The 12,778-nt window shown below is 41.5% G+C and overlaps 1 long non-coding RNA gene across 1 annotated transcript; it reads right to left on the bottom strand.

Moving 5' to 3' along the window:
* Positions 1–11,470: 11,470 nt before the first annotated feature.
* LOC311013496 lies at positions 11,471–12,474 on the bottom strand. The gene is made up of 5 exons (XR_014597152.1): positions 12,376–12,474; positions 12,053–12,094; positions 11,792–11,812; positions 11,639–11,695; positions 11,471–11,514 (listed from the first exon to the last, which is right to left on the bottom strand). It is a non-coding gene; the product is annotated as an uncharacterized lncRNA (long non-coding RNA).
* Positions 12,475–12,778: the final 304 nt, after the last annotated feature.

The following is a 12,778-nucleotide window of genomic DNA, read 5'->3' as shown; positions in this document are numbered from 1 at the left end:
TTCTCTACACCTTCCCACAAGAACAAACAAACGTTTAAGGACCTGCGCGCAAAACGGGAACAAACACGGCCGGACGAGCCCCCAATTTGTCATAACCCGGCTCATAGGTTATGACAAATACGGCATAAGACAAAACAGGTAGCAGTAAATGAATGAGTTTATTAAATTAACTTAAACAATTTGAGGTTATAAATACAAAGATGAAGTGTGTTAGTCAGTAACATCAGTAATGTAGACATGGATGCGTGAGCAATATAGGGTGCAAATGTTGTAAAGTGAAAACAAAGCAGAAACCAAACAAAGAAAATGTGCTGCGGGCGGGGATGCACCCCAATCAGAGCGAGCGAGCGCCGGGTTGCGGCTGGGTTTTTATCCTTGCAGGAGCTCCTGCACCAGGTGCTCCCAATCCGTGCTCTACTGACGTTACCTTCAAGGACACCTAGGAAAAACCATAACTGGTCAACCACATGAGCACATCAACATTAGAGAGGGACCGTCACAGTAGGCTAGCCGGCTGGCAGGACCCTCGATTCGTAACGTTAACGTACAATGCCAACAACAATAAAGTAACGTTCATTATCAATACGATTTAAAAGTCAGCTGGAAACATAAAAGTCCTGTTACAGTATACTTACATGTGTACGCGGTTTGTGTCGGGCTCCTCGCCAGAATCACCGCAGTCGTCCGCCATTATCCAAAACTTGTGAAGTCAGACGAGCCGCAATGCATTTTGGGAAGTTGAGTAGATTTAGCAAGGTCCGCTGTATACTCAGAAAGTCTTGCCAATGCAGTATACATCCGGGCATTTCTCGCGTACACAAATTCACATACTATTGTATGTGAACACACTACGTACTAAAATTTACGTCACAATTAAGTACGAGTAGGACGTTAGTATGGCATTTCTAACACAGCCGAGATCTATGATCTATGAACCCATCCTTGACCCTCTAGCAGAACTACGACCAGCCATTATAAAGCAGTTTATAGTTGTTAATGTTGTGTCAAAAGGTAGTGCATTTAAACATGTTATTGCGCAAGTTTCCTGGCTTCATCCCCATCCGGACAGACATTTTTATGGAAAGCCAATAGAAGTTTGGAGCTTGCAGGGAACAGACACGTCATACCCAGCATCATTTCTGCCTGTTGAGCGCATTGCTGGGAGATGTGTGGTTAACACATCCACTGTGCATTTAAGCAAGACCAAAGAAAGGGTCACTGTAGTCATACCACTATGCACAGTGGTTGAGCTCTAGGAGACTGTGATGTTGTTTGCATGAATGTACATTTTACCTTTGTGGCAAAGCCTGATTTAAAGTAATTGTTGAAGCAAATTGTTTTGTGTATCTTTGAATGAAGATAAAATTAAGTTATATCTTTGAATGAAGATGAAATGAAGTTAACACCTTTCAGAAAAATGTCACCTGGGGGAAAACTCCCCCTGCTACCCTGATTTGCATTTGTATAGCTCACAACATTTTCATTTAAAGCCTCCCCTAGGATTACGGGGGAGGGGGGTCATGGGGGGACAACTGCCAAGCAAGGCCCACGTCAATTCCCGGCAATTTACGTCAGTTTTCGGTGTTTCCTGCAAATTGCCGTTTGCAGTCGTAAACCTGAACTTCCACGCCAATTTACAGGGCCGCTAACTGACGAAAATCCCACTTTTCATGCAGTGTTATGATATATGCCAAAGATATTTTTAATTGTAAAGAAATCCATGTATCAAATGAAAATGAACTGGAATTTATTTGTCTCGATATAACTTTGTCGCCACAAATGTAATTTGTCCTCATTGTAATTTACAGACCCCCTTCATCAAATATTGACTTTTATGAAAAACTTGATAATCCATTGAAACAATGTAATTTTAAGAAGGTGATCATCATGGGCGACCTAAATATAAATTGGGAGGATAAACAAAATAGGAAAAATTTGAAAAAGGTTATGGAGCTGCTTTCAAGCCAGTACAGTGAAAAATCTTGGACAGTCGCGCGAGGGTCACTTTGATCTCACTCTGTTGATGAGAGACTGCCGCGGACACGCGACACGCGGCATGCGACTCCCACTCGTGCTGTCAACACAACTAGCCTACTGAGACTGCGCAAGATTTGTTGTCTTTGTAGCAGGTTCAACTGTCAAAAAGGCTAAGCAATCTTACTATGTAGGCTAGCGCTACTTACACTGTCATATGGACATGACGGCACTGCTCGATGGAAAGAAGTTTGTCACTGTATTGGCTTGAAAACAGCTCCAGAGTGAGGACGTCGGGAGACGGGAACTTGCGCAAGACTTTTGGCTCTCGGCTACTGTTTAGCTGTAAGCAGTCGTTGCTATGTTGTAACAGTCATACATATGGACGTAACAGCTTCATGGATTTATTACGGACATGACGACTGCACTGCTTGATCAATTCTTTATGGATACAAAATCAAATCTACGAGGAAACCGTTTTCGTTTCTGCGGTGACTGGGAGGGACGACAGACGCTCGGCTATCTACTGCTAATGTCTACGGGGTGATTTGAGGTGAGTAACTTCATGCTAAAACACACATATTTATGTCGTTTTGCAACACTATTTGAGCTAAACGAGCACCGTGGTGTCTCGTACGGACCCAACCTGTGTTGCATAGGTCTTGGAATTGTTTTCTGAGGCCCAGGAAAGCAGATATAACGTGCCCCAATGGGTTAGCATTGGAGCGAGTCTGGAAGGCTGCCAGGCAGGTACAGATCTCGGGCTAGGCAACGTCAATTTTTGTCGGGTTTTTTGCTTCTAATAAGTCGGGATGACCCTGAGGACAACGGAAATGGGGTCAAAAATGACCGGATTTCTCCTTTAATAATAGATGTAATAGGATAAGCCAGAACTGAACCCAGGTCTTTAAGCATAGTCGTATCCATCCCAAACACATCTTTTGCCTTAGAAGGTTTGAGAGACCTGATGGTTTTCATGACCTGTGACTCAGTGATGTTTGTTAGGGTAAAGGCAGGTTCTACTATGGTGGCTGGCTACTCTCTACCCCGGCCTACCTGGAAACTCTGGGAGATTTCAGCCACGGAGTCAACTAGAGTTCTCAACGGGTCGGCCCAGCCCGACAAACCCGACGGGACCCGAAGTTTCGGGCCGGGTCCGGGCCGAAAAAATACGCAAATGAGCCAGGTCGGGTCGGGCCTCGGGCTTCCTTTTTTTATAAAACACATTTCATTAAAAAATAAAAGATAAAAAAAATTGTAGGTTGTAAATTATATATTGTTTGCTGTGAATCATCGCTGTTCACGTTTGGTCAATCTGGCTGCCTGCTTCATGGGGCAGAGTAAGTTTCATTTGAATTCACGTCTGCTGTCTGTCTGATCGTGATAACAAGTGTATGAGGAAAACAATGCAGGCGCGCGGGGGGTCGGGTTCGGGTCGGGTTCGGGCCGACAATTCATGCTGGTGTGTCGGGCTGCGTCGGGTTCGGGTTTAAAAACCTGCGGGCCGGGTCGGGTCGGGCTGTAATTTTCAGGCCCGTTGAGAACTCTAGAGTCAACAAAGTAGTGGTTGAAGGCCTCCGCTATTTCATTTGGCTGATTTAAAATAGTTCCATTTAGGTTAATTTCAGACATTTTTCTATTACTGAGACTTTCCCCTGTCAGTTTCTTTAAGTGGCTCCAGATCATTTTAACATTTCCTCTGGCCTCACTTAAAGCTGCTATAAAAAAGTTTGCCTTGGCTTTTCTGATTTCTCTCATTACCTTGTTTCTTAACATTGTGTATTCATACTTAACATGTTGAATTTTTATTTTGATGGATTTTTTTAGAGCAAGATCACGCTCTCTTATCAGTTTAAAAATGTTGTCATTTAACCAAGGGAGACTGTTCTTTTTGCCCCTATTTTTAATCTTACTGGTAAATTGTTTAATAATGTCCTGTATTTTGTTTGAAAATGTTAACCAATCTTGTTCCAGATTACTTCCTGATAGCAGCTCATTCCAGTTTACCTGCTGGATTAAGATTTTAATATTATTTTGCTCATTACGGGGAATTTTATGAGATTCTGATGCAGCCAAAGTCGCTTCCTATTCAGCTTCCTGGACACTAAAATCAGATTATGATCAGATAGTCCTGTAAGCATATTGAATGATTTTAAAATTCTCTCAGGTTTGTTGCTAAAAACTAAATCAATCTGTGTACTGGTGGAGTTGGTTATTCTTGTGGGCCCATGACTTAGCTGTGTTAAATCCATCCCATCCATAACCTTTTTCAAATTTTTCCTATTTTGTTTATCCTCCCAATTTATATTTAGGTCGCCCATGATGATCACCTCTTTCTTAAAATTACATTGTTTCAATGGATTATCAAGTTTTTCATAAAAGTCAATATTTGATGAAGGGGGTCTGTAAATTACAATGAGGACAAATTACATTTGTGGCGACAAAGTTATATCGAGACAAATAAATTCCAGTTCATTTTCATTTGATACATGGATTTCTTTACAATTAAAAATATCTTTGGCATATATCATAACACTGCATGAAAAGTGGGATTTTCGTCAGTTAGCGGCCCTGTAAATTGCCGTGGAAGTTCAGGTTTACGACTGCACACAGCAATTTGCAGGAAACACCGAAAACTGACGTGAATTGCCGGGAATTGACGTGGGCCTTGCTTGGCAGTTGTCCCTCCATGACCCCCCTCCCCGTAATCCTAGGGGAGGCTTTAACATGTAAAGGAAAATGCTGTGAGCTATACAAATGCAAATCAGGGTAGCAGGGGGAGTTTTACCCCAGGTGACATTTTTCTGAAAGGTGTTAACTTAATTTCATCTTCATTCAAAGATATAACTTCATTTCATCTTCATTCAAAGATACACAAAACAATTTGCTTCAACAATTACTTTTAATCAGGCTTTGCCACAAAGGTAAAGGGTCAAGGATGGGTTCATAGATCATAGATCTCGGCTGTGTTCGAAATGCCATACTAACGTCCTACTCGTACTTAATTGTGACGTAAATTTGAGTACGTAGTGCGTTCACATACAATAGTATGTGAATTTGTGTCCGCGAGAAATGCCCGGATGTATACTGCATTGGAAAGAATTTCTGAGTATACAGCGGACTTTGCTAAATCTACTCAACTTCCCCAAAATGCATTGCGGCTCGTCTGACTTCTGAAAAGTTTTGGATAATGGCGGACGACTGCGGTGATTCTGGCAACAGCCCGACACAAACCGCGTACACATGTAAGTATACTGTAACATGACTTTTATGTTTCCAGCTGACTTTTAAATCGTATTGATAATGAATGTCACTTTATTGTTGTTGCCATTGTACGTTAACGTTACGAATCGAAGGTCCTGCCAGCCGGCTAGCCTACTGACGGTAATTTACCATAGGGGTTACGAGCGCAAGCGAAGTGGAAAATGTGCCGTTTTTACCAACGTTAACTAATAATATAGTGCTTATGTTAAACCGTGGTTATATATTTACTAACGGTGATTAATAACGCTGTGCACCGTTAAAGGGACGGATGCAGACACCGGGCGCCTCATTCAGTGGAGGGAACGATGAGGAGAAGTTCACCGGCAGGAGGAATGCTGCTCTGAGAGGCTTCACTTAAGAAAATGTGGTTTAAATGTTATAATTCTTATATCCAGGACTGCTGGAGACTCTGAGGATGTCCCAGGACTGCTGGAGTGGCTGGGCTTCGTCGCTGTCACCCCCATCACCACGTGGAACTATGGACATGGAACCCATCTGTTCTGTTAGTAAGCAGTGGACGAGGTTCTCCGTGGAACGCCTTGAAAGACAGAAGTCCTTCCTTAAAGAGACTAACGTTAACTCGAAGAAGAGAAGACGGGTGAACAATCCCAAGATTGCGGTAAGAATATGTTCGGTGACTGCTAGCTAAGCTAAAATTAGCAAAGCAAGCCCAAGCTAAAAGTAGCATAGTAGCCTTGTAAAAGAACAAGAGAGAGGAACCAGTGTAACGTTAAGTTGCTTTGTTAAGTGTATGTTGTTGGTCTTTTACAGGAAGCAGTACGCCATCTTCACAACTCGGAGACGAATTGTAAGCGCTACGAACCGGACCAAGGGTAAGATTGAAAGAATATGCTTTAATTCTGCTGTATAAGGAAATAGATGCGTTAACAGTAGATACCGATCTTAACTGTTCATTTTGTTTTCACAGACGAACCTCGCCTCATAACGAAGCTGTGACCTCTTACTTGCTCCGAGCTTTGTCCGCAAGTCCGGATTTCTATGACGCTGATAGTGACGCAATTGTGTGTAAGTAACTTTTACTATTTTCTTCTTCCTTGTTTTAATTTTACTGTGACTTAAGTTTTCTTATTCATACCACTCATTTAATTGTTTTCCAGCTGCCTGTAAGACATACTATGAAACGGTACGCAGGAGCTTCAGACACACACAGCCTGATCTCGCATCGCAGGCGGAAGCTGTGAAGAGGTCAGCTCGGAGTCGTTCCAGGAGAAAGAGGGTAAGACTTATTAGATTTATTAGATCCGTTTTTGGTCAATGTGACCAAACCTACCTAAACCTATTTTTCAGGTGCATTAATAGATGTGTTGTGTCCATGCGCAGTGCATCGCGCAGTACTGATTGTCTTTATTGATTGTTTTACAGCTGCTGGAAGCGAGACGGAGTGTGCTTGCTGGCGATGAGGTGGACCGTTGGAAGTGCGCCACCACAGACATGATGTCTGATGAGGAGGACGGCGTTGTTGGCGGGGTGTCTGGATGGATTGTGCGACCTCCATCCTCTCGTAGCCAGGAGCTCACCGAGCTCTGTGCGACTCTACAGTCGCGATTAGAGAAGACTCCCAAGTACAGGGCCACGCACCGCAGGCGGCTGTAAAATTGACCAAATTCGGACAGAATGTCGCCAGTTCATTTGTTTGTTGTGTGGGCAAATTTGTACAGTTGTGTGTTGTGTTGTGAATAAAGCTCTTTCTTTGAATACTTCCTCCTGGCAATTTTTCCTTTCCTCAATAAATTCATTCATATTTATATTTATAAATATATAAATAAATAAAAATAAATATATGTGTGTATATATATGTATAAATATATATATATATAAACATATATATATATATATAAATATGTATATACATATAGTGATAGATCTGCTAACCAATCACTAGTGATTATTCTTGTTTAAAAGACCCAGTGTGACCAATAGTAACACATCTGCCAACGGGGGTGGGGTTTACATTTATAATGACTCATCAGGTTGACCAATAGTGAGAGATCTGCCAACGTGGGTTGGCTTTACATTTATAATGACCTGCCAACCAATCACGAGCGATTATACTTGTTTAAAACTAGTGGTTTCATCCAATCCTGAGTGAGGATGTTCAAGCTATCTCTGGCCAGGCGCGGTTTCGCTGCTATTCATATGCTAATTAGAGCCTTCGCTGTGGTTCGTTTTCGACAATTTTCGGCACAGACGAACGCGGCGTTCGCAGCCTGTAAATTGTCGTTAACTCCCGAAAATTAGGGAGATTTCCGGGCGTTTACAGGGACGAAAATCCGACTTTTCATGCAATGTAATCCCCCCTCCCTTTGAGCCCAATCCGTCCCTTATAACCGGGTGCTGAAAGAACTGCTGAAGGTGAATATTCATGAAGCCAGGTTTCAGACAGGAAAAGGAAATCAAGATTAGAGTCATTAAGAAGATGTTGGACTTGGTCACTTTTTGATTTAATACTGCGTATGTTTAAATGCCCACATAATATACCTTCTGGCTTTGCTTTAGGGTCCCAGATTAATCTGGAATTATTAACTGTTTGAAACACTTTCATTTTCCGGTTTTTCATGATTGCTGGATTAAGCAGTTTCCTGCTTCCTTTGTTGACATTTGTTGCAGCTTCACGAGAGGGCCCAGTTGTTGTTAGCCTCCCTGTGGCTCCTTGAGTCACCACTGTGTAAGCCTCTTGTCATGGTTGGAGCCCAGTTGGCCGAGGTTGCTGCCCGGCTGGCTGTGGTTGCTGCCCGGCTGGCTGTGGTTGCTGGCCGGCTGACTGTGTTTGCTGCCTGGCTGGCTGTGGTTGCTGCCCAGCTGTAGTGTGTGGCACTTGTAGTCCTGCCGGCTGTGGTTGTGGCCCAATCAGCTGTGGTTGTAGCCATGCTACCCGTGGTTGTAGTCCTGCTAACTGTGGATGTAGCCCTGCTAGCTGTGGTTGTAGCCATGCTAGCTGTGATTGTAGTCCTGATAGCTGTGGTTGTGGCCCTGCTAGCTGTGGATGTGGCCCTGCTAGCTGTGCTTGTAGCCATGCTTGCTGTGGTTGTAGTCCTGCTAGCTGTGGTTGTAGCCATGCTAGCTGTGATTGCAGTCCTGATAGCTGTGGTTGTGGCCCTGCTAGCTGTGCTTGTAGCCACGCTTGCTGTGGTTGTAGTCCTACTAGCTGTGGATGTAGCCCTGCTAGCTGTGGTTGTAGCCATGCTAGCTGTGGTTGTGGCCCAGTTAGCTGTGGTGGTTTAGCATCCAGTTAAAGTTCATTGAAGGTCCAGGATTTATTTCAACATCACCAGCCAGGAGCAGTATTATCAGAAGATGTACAATTCCCAAGAAAGGTTTAGCTTTGTTCGACTGTTCCTGTTTACCTGAGGGTGGCCTTGCATGTCCATTGTCCAGTTGTCTTGTGAAGAGCAGGTGTTGACTCTTCTTGGCTCGGTAGAGGGCTTGGTCACCATCTTTATCCATTTTTCGTGTAAGTGTTAGGCACAAGAGTAGAGAACATGCCAAAGCAGTAAAGATATATGTAGATGACAAAAGCCAATGTCTTTTGAAGTTTTTAGTTGGCTTTTGGAGCAAACACACAGAGCCTGCCAAACTGTGTGACTCCACGGCAGCCATCTTGTCCCTTACTGGTTTGAAAAGTTGCTAAAATTAGCTCTCTGTATGATCTTAAATTCACGAAACAAACATCTTCATGTCTGAGCTCTTCTGCACAGTAATAAACAAGGCGAAGAAGAAACACACTAGTCTTGATATTGTGAAGGAATTTCCCTAGTCAGGGTACAGTTTTAATTTGTGAGTGTACTGTACTTAAAACATTTGTTTTAATTTGTATAATTTTTTTAATTTCCTTGTAATGACTTGTTCTGATGCTATGGTACTTAGTTGATCAACATCTTTGAACTAAAAAAATATACTGGTTAGTAACCTAAAAGATAATTTTACACAGCTCATAAACTACTATTTTTTTAAGTTCAGAATACTCAAATAAACTTCTTCACACAAAAAATTTAGAATATTTCAGTGTTTTTATTCAGATGTCTTTTTCTCCAAACCACTTTGGACACAGCAACAGAACTGTAAGCATACAAACACATACACAAATCTGTATGGGTGTGTGCATAAATCTTTGCAAACATGTGTATTACAGATAAGAACAAGAGCAGATCTTCAGTGCTCAATATCAAAAAGTATGGCATCTTAAAATCTTTAACCATGGCCATTCCAAATGACGCTATAAAAGATTTGAATTTTGATCAAAAAAATAAAGACTTCAAGTCTATACCATTTGTAAAGACAGGCCAACAAATCTGAAAATGTAAACAACCCGTTTGGTTCGAGGAAACCTTGCATATCATGAAAAAGAACTGTAAACATATATACATCCACACATACATTATATAAAAACAGGTTTGTATGGTTATGTGTAAATTACTGCAAATGTTTAAATGTTTGTATCCAAATGATAAAAGCATTGGGAACTTGTGCTCAGTGTAAAGGTATGGCCTTTCAAAACAGCATCTTCAAGTTATTTTACACCTATGGCCATTCTACTTCAAAAACATAAGTTAAGGAAATAAATAATTTTAAATGAATAAAAAATAAATAACCAAAAAGTAAATCTAAAGATATCAAGATAAGTCATTGCACATAAATAAAAAATAAATTAAATTAATAACAAAAAAGGAAATTTAAAGATATAAAATCTATGCCTTTTGAAAAGAGGCCAACAAAAACTCAATCCGTTTTTCTCTTTTGAGTGACACACACACACTCATTTTCTCTAAAGCAGAAAAAAACATCCTGTTTACTAAGGCACATCTTGCGTAGAACAATCACTCAAATAACAATGAAACAATGCAACAACAAACATGCCGTCATGATACAGGTGTTTGGACAAATCCACAACTTCTACATTGTCATTAGCAGGTCATTTTTCAAACAGAGCAAAGAAGTTTTGAGTGGTGCACCATCATCCAACCCCATGAGTACCTTCTGAATGAAGGTGAACGTGTTAACAAGCTTCTTTGGGTAATCCAGATGCAAAGCATAAACCAGCCCAAACAGTAACACATATGCATCGGCAAACGTGGCAATGTCCATCATAACCAACTCATCTTCCACCACAATGGCTGTGCTTGCAGGACTGAAGTGAACTGGAGATGTACTTCTCTCTGTGACCACCGTGAGAATACCAACAGGAGTGTCACCGATGTCTGGTTCCTCCGATTCCTCACTCTGGAAAATGCAAATGAGGGTTCAAATATGGTTAGCTTGAATGAATCAGACAACTGCATTTTTGTAACAGGTGAATATTTCTTGTTGAGTCATCATTACTCAGCAAGAACATGGATAAGTATTTTACAATAGAGTCATAATGCAAAAGTACACTGGTAAGTATTTCTGAACACTTTTCTAAAGCTGCCCACTCAACAATTAAGTATACGACTAAGTATTACACAATAACTACAAAGATAAGTAACCCCCTCCGCTACTCCTCTCCCCCTCCAATTAAGGTTTGGTGGCTCAACTAGAAAATGTCCTCATAAATTTTGAGAAATCCCTGGGACCTCTGCTGGGGGTGCCATCTTAACCTGTGTGTGTGTGTGTGTCTGTGTCTGAGAGAGAAAAAGAAAGAGAAGTGTGTATGTGATGGTGACAGAAAGAAGCCTTAGGGCCCTAATTACAACACCAAGGCACTTCAAAATAGCTCCAATGGTAAAAGGTGATTAGTGATGACATCTTTTATATAAATATATTAAGACTTACGTTCCAAGTCTTGAAAAACTCTGTGTCCTCTTCCCGCAGGTATACTGAGAGAGCACGAAGGGCTACAGTGCGTTTCATGTTGATATCATGCACATCCTGGGTGGATAAACAAAAATACATGAGAAAAAACCAGGGGCCCTTTGCTGCCGACATATGACTTACTGTGCTAAATATGTACATGTTACAGGATAACTAATTGAGAACGAGTTAAAAGTGAAGGACTTGTATAGTAGTAGTATATAGTAATGATGGTGGTAGTAAATGCTGTCAAACCTGGGAGCCAGCTGTTCCATGTGGATAGAATTTGGACAAAGTCGATTTTAGCTTTTTTCAACTCACCTCAATTTCATAATACTGTAGGATGTCTCGCAGTGCTCCTGCCACCCTTCCAGTACGAGCTGCCTTCTGTCTGTAAAGCCCTATGAGCTGTGGAATGTGCCGATCTAGTTCAGCATAAAACTGGTTCTGTAGATTGACGTTTGTGATGCGGTGGAACTCTGCACAAACCTACAAAACAAAATAAAAAAAACACAATAGGACAAATGAATTGGGATGAAACATGTTTAGAGAGGGCAGACTGAGAAAGATGTGTAAAGATTGGTAGAAATGAGAAAGAGTGAACCTGTTTTACCTGCGATTCCATCCGAAGAGCCGGCCATTTCTGTAGGAACTCCTTCACCATTTGATCCTCCTGAACGATCTCTTGGCGACGCACGGCAAAAGTCAAAGGTCTGAAGTCACACAAGGGACATGTAAAAATTGTGTCCTGCTTGTGCTCCTTCACTTGCACCAGCTCTACAAGTGTCTTTGTGAAACCGCGATCAATGAATTTTCAGTGCATTAATTACAGAAATGTACAAATGCAGGAGGTGTAGAGACATGGCAAAGGACTAACTCTTGAATAATGGCTATGTAGTGCTGAAATAACTGTGTCTGGGTGTCTGAGGACACAGCACCCAACTTGCACTTCCACTCCATCATTTGAAGTGCTTACTTTCAAACTAAATTAATTCTCCTACAAGTGAGTTTAAATCATTTGGCTTACCAAAGAAAAAGGTCAGTGCTGGTCAATATTCTCAACTTGATCCTGTGGAAACAGATGCAATAAGCAGTAAGAAACCAGTTAAATTATGTAGGCTACTCAACAACAGCTTTACAATTTATTAACCCAGAATCTCAAGTGTTAATATAACTTACCAATAAAGTTGTTCTCAGATGATATAAGTGACTGTAGTTCATATACAGTCAATTACATAGATCTTCAAATGCACAGACAGACAGACAGACAGACTTGATTATTACAAATAATAAAATAAAATGTTAGCCCATTTATGGAGGGCGGAGCAGCACAGGCTAAATCTCAGTTACCTTGATTTGTGTGCATGCTCGCTTCTCTGCATCCACTTCAGCCTATGAGGAAAGAAAAAATGGAGGTTCAATGTAAGCTTGCAGATTGCATAAGCTAACCATCTTCATGTCCATGCATAACTACGGACGTAACTAGCACTGAAGTGCATAAAAGTTACTGAGTCGGCTAATGGCTAAACTAGCTGCAATTTAACGTTCGTTCGTCTTAAGATAGCTACTAGGCCTACGTTAGTTAATTCGGGTGCATGTAAGAAGAAGAAAAATATTTACCAGATAAGGGCGCTTCACATAAATATCAGCGCCACACAAAGAAACACTACGGCTGCTAACTGAAAAGAGTTACTAGCTAACATCGTCATCGTTAACGGCAGCACAGGCGCCGCAATTCAAATATGAGCGTGAA

Source organism: Eutrigla gurnardus (assembly GCF_963514095.1).
Source record: "Eutrigla gurnardus genome assembly, chromosome: 5".
In the NCBI taxonomy this organism is placed as follows: domain Eukaryota; kingdom Metazoa; phylum Chordata; class Actinopteri; order Perciformes; family Triglidae; genus Eutrigla; species Eutrigla gurnardus.
This window is presented reverse-complemented; position numbering and strand designations above follow the sequence as displayed.